The following is a 12,542-nucleotide window of genomic DNA, read 5'->3' on the forward strand; positions in this document are numbered from 1 at the left end:
AGCTCTGTTTTCACAGACCACACAGCGTTTTCGCACATCCCTAAGTCAAAGAATAGCACACAAAAGGATGTTTGCTTGAGTTGATTGATGCTGCACTCTTAATTTTAAACTGCAGGGGCCCGAAGCCTTTGAGTGCATGGTCATGCTGCCCCCGTGTGGCCAACTTTAGAAAATCGTTCTGAAATCTTCCAGCCCGAAGGGAAAGAAAACCTTAACAAGCGGGCACAGGTCAAGCAGTGGGCTGCTTTAGCTACGCTTGCTTGATAAGGGAAACCACCGTGATTAGGCCAAACAGCTAAGCGCTGAATCAATAGACTGAGTGAATTGTACTTGGACAACAATCGTTACTTCTCTACATTCAATTACTGCAGTTTTGAATTATCGGAACGCTGAGAGAGATTTATGCTCTGGGAAGGATGGATAAAAGTCCCAAAGCCTCCCTATTTCCTGAGGTAGGAGAAGACTCAGAAACTCGTGCTTTAAGAGATTTGCAACATTCAGTGCAATGGTGTCTTCAAATTTATTCGAACAAAATAGGATTTGTTCGCTAGGGTACTGCTTAATCAATGCTGCCTTTTCTTTAGTGTGAATTTTTAAATTTCCTGATCCTATAATTGATTTTTTTTAAATAAATTAGTGCCGAAGAAGAGTACCCAATATACTATTTGAATCTGACTTATTACATCAATTACTTGCTGCAAAATTGAGTTCATAAAGTGTAAAATATTATCCCAATACTAGTTTGCATAATTTTTAATATTTGAATTTATACTTAAGAACTGCAAATGGCTTAAGAGGTGTATCTGAATCTTGGATTCTGCTCATACATAAACCCTGGAGTTAAAATTAGGTGTGCTGGATCCAAAGGTATCCACATATTCATCTTTCTTACATGATAATGATCTCACTCTCTCTTCTTGTGAGTATTGTTGACACGATCCTTTAGGGAAGAAATTTAAACTGTGTGAATAGTGAAGATTAGATCATGTGCTTAGATAATATTCCCTGCCTTTCATTCCAGTAACAAGTAATTCTTTCCTACTATTAACTAGTAATAGGGTCATTCACAGGTCACAGATTCACTTCAGAAGTAAATAAATAATTCCTCCAAATTCATGCCTCATTTACCATAAATTATAACAGAATCGGGAGCTGGAATCACCCTGGTCTCTGAAGCATACAAAATGGAATGCCTTCAGCTGCGGAATGTAGTTGCTGCTTTGTGCAGGTGATGATTTGAATTCATGCTCTACCTGATGACCCTGCAGGTTTCACTGTGTCCATCGAATGCATTTTGTGCATAGCTGCATAATTTACAAGCGAACGCACCATCCTTCTATTTGACATTTGAAATAAGACCACATTCTGGTTTTTTTTAAATCAATTTCCTCCATTAATAGAATGCTTCTTAACAGAAATATAGTTCTGTTTGGATTGGCATAATCATAGTTCTTATTAGTTTGAGTAGCAACATATCAGGGCTCATATGATGGACAACACATCTCTATATACCTTGCATACAGCTCTTCCCTGCATCTTTCCTAATAGCTAAAAGGCACAACTGACACAGAAACACACAGACATACACACACACACACACACACACACACACACAGAGACATACACACACACAGACACACACACAGAGGCACAATGACTCTGAGTGATTTACCCAGTGTAATGCAAGTAGTTCTTGGAGCTATCATTCCTAGTTTTTTCTTTAATACTGCATATCTTGTTGTGACCATGTGAAGACATGTTATTTTTATATAAAACCCACAAAGTTCTAAAATAAAAAGCAGGGATATGTGTAAAGACAAGGTGAGTGTTCCATATTATTTTAAACAAAAAAGAAAATTAACAAATGTATATAGTGATGTATGTTTGTACTATATAGGATGCAGATATATACATATTGCATATAATACATATATGATATATAATATATACACATGTACAATGCATGCCTGTATAAATATGTATGAGGGTCTATATATCCATACAGTAAAAATTATCTGTGAGGAGATTAGAGAGGTTTAGGTAAAGAAAAGATATATTTATTTATTTTTCTTTTATATTCTTCCTGACTAAATTTTATACTAAGCATTTATATGTATAGTTCAAATATGCATGTGCAATTTCAAATATAAATTTGTTCAGAACATCACATTAGTTGCCGTCTTTGCAGTTGATGAAGCCAGTGCTCTTGTCCGAGGTGGATCAACACCTCGTCTACATCGTGCTCCGTGTCTACATAGTGCCTCTCTGAGCGGCTTCTCCTCAGAAGGCTCACGGAGTCCTATTCTGTTCCCTTCACTTGAGAACTTATCACATGGCAGTTTAGTTCCTTTTAATAATCTGACCTCAAAGAAATCCCTTCTATTTACCTGACTTCAAGAGCACATGTCTATGTAGTTTCTGAAATGTTATGTAGGTTTATCTTTATAAAATGGTTATGAGGTTTATGTTTATTTGAAGGTTAGCTATATGAATGAAGGAAAGAAGAGTATGTGAGGAGAGACAGAGATGGAGACAGAGTGACACAGAGACAAGAGACACAGAGAGAGAGAGAGAGAGACAGAGGAGCACAGAGACAAGAGACACAGAGATAGAGAGAGACAGAGGGACACAGAGAGAGACAGAGGGACACAGAGACAAGAGACACAGAGATAGAGAGAGACAGAGAGACCGAGGGACACAGAGACAAGAGACACAGTGATAGAGAGAGACAGAGAGACACAGAGACAAGAGACACAGAGATAGAGAGAGACAGAGAGACAGAAGGACACAGAGACAAGAGACACAGGGATAGAGAGAGACAGAGAAACAGAAAGAGGAAGCCAGAGAGACAGAAACAGACACACACACACACACACACACTCACACACACAGAGACATGTGGACACGTTGCCATTGAACAGAATTGCCAACATTTCTCATGTTTCCTTTCCCTCAGCTCTCAGTTTCCTTTAGTCTTAACACCTCCTCCCGTGTGGCACATTCATTACAATGAATAAATTTAATGTGAGATACCATTCTTACTTCAAACTTGTGTTTCCACAGGAGCTCACTCTCAGTGCACATTGCACAGATTCAGACAAATGTATCAGCACATATACACACTTTAGTAATCTAACAGGAATTCTCGCTGCCCTGCTACCACCATTTACCTGAATGACTGTAGGCAACAGGCTCCACTTCCTTATCTATCAAATGGGAATAATCCAAGTACCAACTCTTGTGAATACTGAATAAGTTAATAGAAAATGATTATTTAAAACATTACCTGCGATATAGCAAACATTCAGAAAGCATTTATTATGCATTACATCATAACTCAATATTTATATAGCATTATGTCTAGTTTCAGAAAGACTCTTCAAAAATCATTTGTTCTTAAGTCCAAAATGGCAGTCCTCAAAGACAAATATGAAAATGTTAGTATGGAATTTGAGATCATGAATTGATTAGCTTTCCCTCAGCATATGCAACTTTTCCTGAGGAAGTTCTCGGCTAAGATTGAGTGACTCTGTTGTTTGATGGCTGCAGTGTATTGAGGGGCAAAGGTACGCATCACCTTAGCAGAAGCCACAGAGCACAAGATGGAAGGGGCGGGGGAAGTACCAGCAACCCCACGATAAGATCGCCTTCAAGGCTATGTTTCTTTTTATCTAAAGACCTGTCAGAGAGAGGGGCAGGGGAGCAGGAGGGAAAACATAAAGGCAGATGGGGAGGATATGGGAGGAGTTGTAGGAGAGAAAACAAGAACAAAATATACTACATTAATATATTTAAATATTATAATACCAAATATAATATTTAATATTATATTATATGTTTTATTTTAAATATATTATATTAAAAAGATTTTTAAGCCTGTTATTGGGCCCCTTGGAATGCCTGTCCTCACCAACAGTGCTACGCTGGGCAGCAAGCCTATACTACAGGAATGGTGAGGGCATTATCTAAACCATAGACACATCAGAGATAATTATGTGCACTTTGTTATATAGTTATGAAGTTATGATCCCATCGGCACAAGTCATATTTACCATCACTGCCTCAGTTACTGTTAGAAACCATTTTTCCAACCCTCACAGTTTGTCAGCTAAGCTTTCTTCTAGCTTTTGTAAGCCAAATATGTCTGCCAGTGCCTCTGTAGGGTGTGGAGGTTGCTTTTTGTGAGTTTACCAACAGTGAGTACTTGCTTATCATGCACAAGTCCCATTGTAGTTTTCTGGGTGCAATAAGATAAACACAGAGGGAAGGCTTCCCACTCCCTGGAGACCTACATGTGTGTTCATAGAAAAGGGCTTACAAATCTCTCTCGTTTTGCATATTTGGATGAGGTTGGCTCTTCTTACCCTGCATCCCACTGAGCACCATGGTTGTTGGTTTCCTCTTTAGTAGATTTAGGTCCTCTGACCCCCTACTTTCAGCATTAGCTATGGATGAGCCATGCCAAAGTAGTTTGACATTTCAGCTTGATTTAAACCAATTGACACTGACAGCTCTGTGTCAAAGTGTGTTAATGCTTAATCAGAAATAATATCCCCGTGGACCAATGGCTGAGTACATCGTTAATTGGCAGTAGCTGGGTGCAAGTTTTCTGCGGGAAATTATGGACTAAGCAAGCTCAATCAATTTAGAAGGGGGAAAAAGGTGTAGTTTTAAAAAGGCACCGTTGAAAAAGACTTTTGCTTCTCTTGTGGAAGCTCTATTCTCCTCATTAAATAATGAGAGAGAGAGAGAGAGAGAGAGAGAGAGAGAGAGAGAGAGAGAGAGAGAGAGAGAGAGAGAACCCTTAAGGAATTTATCATTTGATGATGAGCCATGCAAAAGAGTTGGTTAGAATGCCATGTATTCATTTCCTTGGGTACCCTAGAGCTATTCTGAAAGTGACCTCTGAGAGCTATGCACAGAGAATAGAAAGAGATGTGTTTTCAGATTGGAGATATACTTTTCTTGTCATCCAGAATTCCATTTTTTTCTACAGGCTCTTCCTACCAACATTTATTTAAGAGCCTTCTCCAGTGGATACAAGGGTTACAAAACATGTGCATTTCATGAAAGAACACAGCTGTAAGGATGTGCACAGGAACTGAGGTGGGCTTAGTGTAGAAAGGGTGTTGGACAGCAGCACCCTTCTCCAGTTCTCAGCTCACAAACAGCCACTCTTGGCTTTTCTCTGTCATTCTTCAATCCACCTGTCATCAAGTTCTGTTAGTATCCTCTTTCTCACATTTCTTCCCAGAGCAGATTTGACTTTCTGGTCCACTTTTAATTAGTTTGGGATACAACTTTGTGTCTTCAGCTTTAAAATCCCTCAGATGACTCTACAGCCAGAGACTCCAACAGCCAGATTTTAATCAGTCATGACTATTGAAATATGGAAAAGAATGGAGTGGGCTAAATTTAATGTCTATGACTGGCATGTTAAAGGGAAATGAGAGAATAGAATGGGGTTCTACACCGTCAAACAAGTAACTATAGCCATGAGAAGAGGTTGGTGACCATGTGCTAGGTGGTACTCATTGATGTCTGTCTCCCCCCCCCCCCCTGCCCCACTAGTAGTAATTTGTTTGACAACCCTTTCCTCAACCCAAACCTTAAGGGGAACAGTGTCCCTCTGGGGTTGCAGCCTGAAGCTTTTAGAAACTCAGTACTATTGTATTAAGCTTCGACAGGCCATACTTTAGACCTCGTTGAGAAAGCACTCAGCAGGGCCTGCCTTGAGCATGGCTGAGGAGAGAATCTTTGGCTGAAATCTCTCTAGGCTAACACACAGTACATCTGAAGATGAAGAAGCCCTTGCACAGTGCAATAGGTCTCAATTCCATGTCTCTGCACATCGCTTTTGGGAACTTGTGGTGAAGATTCTAATGCAATGATTGCAGGGTGCCACCAAACCTGCTGCCTTTCTGCACATTTCAGAGGTGCTGTGCGGATACTGCTCTCTGTGGACCACTCAGTCCTCCTCTGGTGACTAGATTCTAGCAAGAGCCCTCTCTATGGACTATGTGTGTTCAGTGTACATCCTCTCTTATTGTGTACAGTGCAACGAACGGGAAATCTGGGATTTCAGATGACCACTTCCCCAAGCATCACACAGGTTCTATCAAATCACCAACCATGTACAGCATGACTGCCAAACCTTTGCACAATAGTTTAAAAATATCTATGATTATGCCCCTACTTCACACAAGTTTTAACTCTAATCTATTCTTTCACGAGCAGTCCTAGCCATTCTTGGAAGCGGAAGATGATTTATACTAATAAATCATGCTCTTACTGTCTTCTGGGGCTAATTTATATAGTCTTGCTTGCCTGACTTTTTTTTTTTATTTAGGTTAGTCTTCACTTCTCCCTTCCATCTGCATTAGAGATACCATCAATATAATTCTTCATCTTACTCAAATGTTCTCATTTGTTTGTTTCATTTATGAAAGATGTACCTTTTGCTGTCATTTCTTAATGCAGTCTCTAACACACGATATCTGATCAAGAAATATTAATTACATAGATGGCAGAGTAACTAATTATTAAATCAATAGAGAGATACCATCAAAATTTTCTGTATAATTACAGATCCAGCAGAAATCAATTAGAAAGTATTTTGAGCAAATGGCATATGAATTAAGGCAGTGTTAAATGAAAGTGTTGGAAGGTGTTATCTGAGCAGTGCAAAGGCAGCAGCTAACCATGTCAGGACTTGGCCCTTATGGAAAATGGAAAGGCACTTCCCTTAGCAACCAGCCTGTCTCCATTCAGTTGATTAAGGGTTATCTCTGGTTGATTATCTATACAGATGGGTTCTGGAGGAACCCTGGCCTCCCTTCCGAGTTTCTTGAATAGAGTATATAAGTCAAGAGCTCTCTCTCTCTCTCTCTCTCTCTCTCTCTCTCTCTCTCTCTCACACACACACACACACACACACACACACACACACACACACAATGTTTTCTAGTCGCATGGTATCCAGAATTAGGAAAATCCCATTATCAACTTCTGAGATCCCCCCCCCCATTGGAATGTGTTTCTTCTAGAAACTAACTTTCTCATTCTCATCTTTCTGTTTATAGACACTGTTCTCTTAGATGGGAAGACTTAGAGCATAATGTCTTCATTGTTATAAGGGTATAGGAACTTGGCCTTACTCATCTTTCCTTTCTCCCTGTCCCTCCCTTCCTTCTTCAGCTAACAGATAAAAATTTAAAATTGTATAATGAAATAATTTATGCAAAGGGCTCATTATCATGCTGTGCATTTATTTAAAAGCTAGTAAAAATAGCTGTTGTTATTATGCATATTTAACCATGGTTCAATTTTTTCCAGATGTCCTCTATAACAGCCTTAAAACAGACTTAAAAATCATTTATTTCAGAGACAGGAATATATGATGTCAACATAGAAGGATTTAAACTGAAATAAGGTCTAGGTTGCATCATATTAAAGTCAGCATTAAAGCTGGAGTGCCGCTGTGTCTGAGACTGGGCTTGTTTCATTCACAGAATGAGGAAGGATTCAAATTAGACTCTGGAATTCTATGATCTGAGACCATGAGGAAAAAACATCTTTTCAAGGAAAAAAAAAAAAAAAAGAAGAAGAAGAAGGCAAGGCAAGGGAGGGAGGGAGGAGGAGGCAGAGGAGGAAAGGAACTTTCCAACTTTGAGAGTCAGAACATAGCAAGAGAATCACCAATTTTGCAGAAGGTGTCTTGATTCTTCCTGTGCTAAAAGGTACACCCTGTTACAACAGCAGCAGCTGCTCTAGCAGAGCCTTCTTCCCACTTGGGTAATTATTTTTGTGAAAACAAAATAGCAACAGCAGCAACAACAAACAAAAAGAAACAAAAAGGAGCGCAGGGGAGAAGAGAAAAAGAACAGGAAAAAGAGAAAAGGAAAGAAATGATGCCCTGGTGGTCTAAGTGAAAGGCTGCTTCTCAAACATGTCCCTCAATTTGAGCTTGTAAATTTTTCAGTCAAATTTGCTTAAGAGTCTATTTGTATCTTTTAGAAAAGATTTGTTGACATAAAAACAGAATCTTTGTCTTCATTAAAAATATGGTCCTGACAACTGTTCATGGTGATGAAAAGAATTTGGATATTCAAAGAAAGTTCTTTCTTTCTCCTTTTCAGGCACTGAGAAAAAGGGTAAAATCCCTCTAAGGGAGAAAGAGTCATTGTATGACTTGGTGCTAGATTATCAGCCTTTGACTCCCAATTCTGAATTTTCAAATGTCTGAAAAGAGTGGTGTAAGGTAAGACAGACAGGTCAGTTTGTCAAGATTATTTGAGAGTGAACAGGGCAGACTACAGATGGTTCTGAATGCTTCCCTGTCCAGTCCTGTGACGTGTTCAGCAAACTATATAACCTTAGGCATGCAATCTATGCAGAGACTGAAAATTGGGACAATCAGATATTTGCCTTATTTGCGTATAATTTGACCACCATCAGCCTGACAAAGTTGAAGCTCAGATATTACAAAGTGTATTCTGAAATCAGTTCTCTCCTCCTCATTACACAAGCTAAACTGTTGTTCACTATATACATGGACCTACATTTACTGTTCAAATACAGGATATGGTGTAGATAGATTTATTATAGTTCAAAAGAATTACATGGTTTGAACTATCTAGACTAATATCCTATCTTGTGGAACCCTCCTTCCCTATGTCATATATTAGAAAATGTATATGAGCATGGCATTACTCGTGATTAGGGAAATTGCATATTATTCTAGAATATGGAAAGTAGACAAAGAGAACTCATACAACACACATGAAGAAGCAAGAAGAGAAGCAGAAAGAGTTGTTTTTTGTTTTTTTTTTTTTTATGACTTAAGGGTTCCTGCTACCTCCTTACCTTCACAGACTTCTTTGAACACTAACTTGGACACAGTGAACAATTAACACTTTAAAAATGTGAATAGAAATCATTATTATAACCTACAGATATTCAAGCTATGCAATTTGGCTTCCAGTTATTTCTTATTATTTGCTTGTGGCCCTATGTGTGAAGATCTCTCTCTCTCTCTCTCTCTCTCTCTCTCTCTCTCTCTCTCTCTCTCTCTCATGCACACGCACACACACACACACACACACACACACACACACACACACACACACATTCCCCAAAGAGGTTATCAAAATATAAAGGCACAGTAAAACATGCTATGCTATTTTTTTTAATTAGGCATTTTCTTTGTTTACATTTCAAATGTTATCCCCTATTCCTGCTTTCCCCTTGGAAAACCCCCTATCCCATCCCCCTCCCTCTGTTCAACAATCCACCCACTCCTGCTTCCTGGTCCAGGCATTCCCCTACACTGGGACATAGAGTCATCACAGGACCAAGGGCCTCTCTACCCATTGATAACTGACTAGGCCATCCTCTGCTACATATGCAGGTGGAGCCATGAGTCCCTCCATGTGTACTATTTGGTTGGTGGTTTAGTCCTTGGGAGTTCTTTGAGTACTGGTTATTTCATACTGTTGTTCCTCCTATGGGGCTGCAAACCCTTTCCACTCCTTGGCTCCTTTCTCTAGCTCCTTCATTGGGGACCCCATGCTCAGTCCAAAATATAAAGGCACAGTAAAACATGCTATGCTAGTTTGTTTAAAAAAATGCAAAACCTGGTTTTGAAAGATGGATTTCCTAGTAATAAAGGAACAAACTGGCACTTCATCAAATGTTCCTTTCCACTTTGAGAGGCTCAGAGTACTTGCTTTTACCCCAAATGAGTACACAGAGCACAAGTCTCTTTCCTTGCTAATTGGTCCCCTTGCAGTGTTTCCTCTATACATCATCATCTAACAATGTTTAAACTTAAAAGGAATCTCATTCTATTTTTTGGAGACTTTACAAAAATCATTCACTCCCTAGAATTTCTACTTCTAAAGCTACAAGAAATAACCAATTACACACCATAGGGAAGACAAATTTCACTGTTTCTGTTGGTAATGTCTTTGCGTTCTAACATTTTTGTCCATCGATTTTCCTCCCATTTATTCATCAGCTTCTTACCTCTGTTTTGGAAATCAACAATTAACTAGTGTTAGATATAATTCAAAATATATCTTTAGGGGAGTGACCAGTGGCAAGCTTCCCAAGCTCCAGTGAATGACTCCTCACACACGTGCATATGGGCAATGCTAATTATTAGACTTAGTGGGTTATAAGTTAGAGGAGTCATGAAGTTGGGAGAGAGATGAGGAAAATGTTGTTCGGGGCCAGGAGAGCTAAAAGAAGACAGTGAAGGTGGATGTGAGAAAATTGCAAAATAATAATAATAATAATAATAATAATAATAATAAGTGAGAAAATTGCTATATATATATATATATATATATATATATATATATATATATATATATATATTTCTTCCCTTTCTGCATGTATGTTACAGTTGTGTAGCTTGGTCTCTTGTGGGAAATGTACAATATTTCCAAAGAATAAAATATTCCAGAAAGTATAGTGTTGGTATTTGTAGTTAATGCCATCTACCTTATTAAACCATGGAGTGATGGAATTTGAATTACCTGCCTGATTAGGAAGACTCCTGAATCCATAAAAAAAAAAAACAATGTTTTACCTAATATTAGCCACAAATTTTGCAAAGTTCATTGGCTTGCTACTAATGAGACAACTGTCAGACCAGCCTACTAGGCTTTGCCTTCACAGATCCACTTAAAATCAAAGATGCAGAAAAAATATACACCCATAAAACTTAAGTTCTCAATATATTTTCCAGTTGTTGTGTGAATCTTTGAACTTTAATCCTAAATAAAGTAAGAAAAAAAAACAAATTAGATAATACTTTGATTTTATCTATAATAATAAGTTAGATAATAAATTGATTTTATTTATTTATTTTAGTGTTGTTTTCTTACCTTGTATTTTGGACCCAAACTAAAAATACTGAAAACTTTGGAGGTACAAACATTAGGCAGTGCTAAGGAAACTTTGTGGAAGAGTGGAAGGAAGGATTGTAGGAGGCAGAGGGTCAAGGACTTCACAAGAAAACTCATAAAATCAACTAACCTGTGCTCATAGGGCTCACAGAGAGTGAGCAATCAGGGAGCCTGCAAGGCTCTGACCAGGGTTTCTGTATGGATGTTACAGTTGTGTAACTTGGCTCCTTGTGAGACTCCTCACAGTTCAAGCTGGGGCTGTCTGACTCTTTTGCCTGCTTTTAGGACCACTTTTCTCCTACTGGGTTGCCTTTTCCAACCTTAATATGAGGATATGTGTCTAGTCTTACTACAATTTCATATGCCATGTTTAGTTGATATCCCTGAAAAGCCTGCTTTTTTTTTTCTTCTGAAGGAAAATGGAGGAGGAGTGGGTAGTGACGAGAGAGGAGGTAGAGAGGGGAAGAGATTGAAGAAAGGAGGGTGGGGAAGCTGAGGTTGGGATGTAATATATAATAAATAAATAATCTAAAAAACTTTGTAGACAAGTAACACTTAAGGCTGTACTCAAATCTACTAAATTTTAGTTTCTTTCCTTCTTCACAGTATCCTTCCTTTCCTTAGTCCCCACAGTTTGTTAACTAGATTATGGAAAATCATATGCAGCTGATGAAAATATTGTAGTGAAATCCAAGTTCAGCGGTAGAGAGCCATCTGACCACATTTCACTTCTCTTCATTCATCGCTATTATTGTTGATCTCTCTTTTGATCAATAGCAAAACAGTTATTTCCTGAGCTATCTACCCTCTTCCTTTCTCTCATTCTCCAGTGTTCTCATGTACAGTTATCTAGGCACACTGGCTGAATTATTTTCAATATAAATCTGTTTGCAGAATCAAAACATCAGAAGTATCTGCTGCTTGTGTTGAACTTGACATTTTTGGCTGCGTCATTTGCACAACTTGAGAATAATATAGCTGATGAAAATATGTTAACGAGCAAAAGGATCAGCATCATATGCCTTGGAAATGGAAAAGAGTATGAATTTGCTGTTCTCTGTCAGATGTACAGACTTCCTCAGGCTCTCCAATCCCCCTCCACAGGCTACAGCATCTGGGAGAACCACTGAAGCAACAAAGTAAATACAATTAGATGTGTAATGTTCATCTTTGCCTCCTGGAAGTCTATACCCACTTCTCTTTACCATTAGGTGCAAGTAATTGGCCCATAGTCATCCTCCACCATCTTCTGGATTCCATGTAAAACTGTTCCTCTTCTGGGGAATTACATTCTTAAAGGGCCAAACTGTAGATCTATACAAATATATTCACATTTTTATTTTATGATACTTTTATCATATAGAGAGGAAGATTGGAAGAAGGAAGGAGAAAGAAAAGGGAAAGGGGTTGTCATGCTTAGGGTTGGGTTAGATAACACCATGACCAAAGTCAACTGGAGAGAAGAAAGGCTTTATTTGACTTATAGATTGATCCTATTACTGAGGGAAGGCAGGACAGGATCTCAGGACAGGATTCTGAAGGTAAAAATTAAAAAAAAGAAAGGAGAAGGAGTGGTGCTTACTGGCTACTCATGGCTCACTCAGCCTGCCTTCTTATACAACCCATGAA

General features: G+C 38.6%; 1 pseudogene across 1 annotated transcript in view; it reads left to right on the forward strand.

The window, feature by feature from the left end:
• Nucleotides 1-224: 224 nt before the first annotated feature.
• Gm7931 (predicted pseudogene 7931) overlaps nt 225-12,542 on the forward strand; it is a 67,768-nt pseudogene continuing 55,450 nt past the window's right edge. Inside the window, exon 1 of the transcript NR_169028.1 lies at nt 225-452. The product of NR_169028.1 is annotated as a predicted pseudogene 7931 (transcript). The remainder of the gene's footprint in view (nt 453-12,542) is intronic.

Source organism: Mus musculus, chromosome 5 (genome assembly GCF_000001635.26).
Source record: "Mus musculus strain C57BL/6J chromosome 5, GRCm38.p6 C57BL/6J".
NCBI lineage: Eukaryota > Metazoa > Chordata > Mammalia > Rodentia > Muridae > Mus > Mus musculus.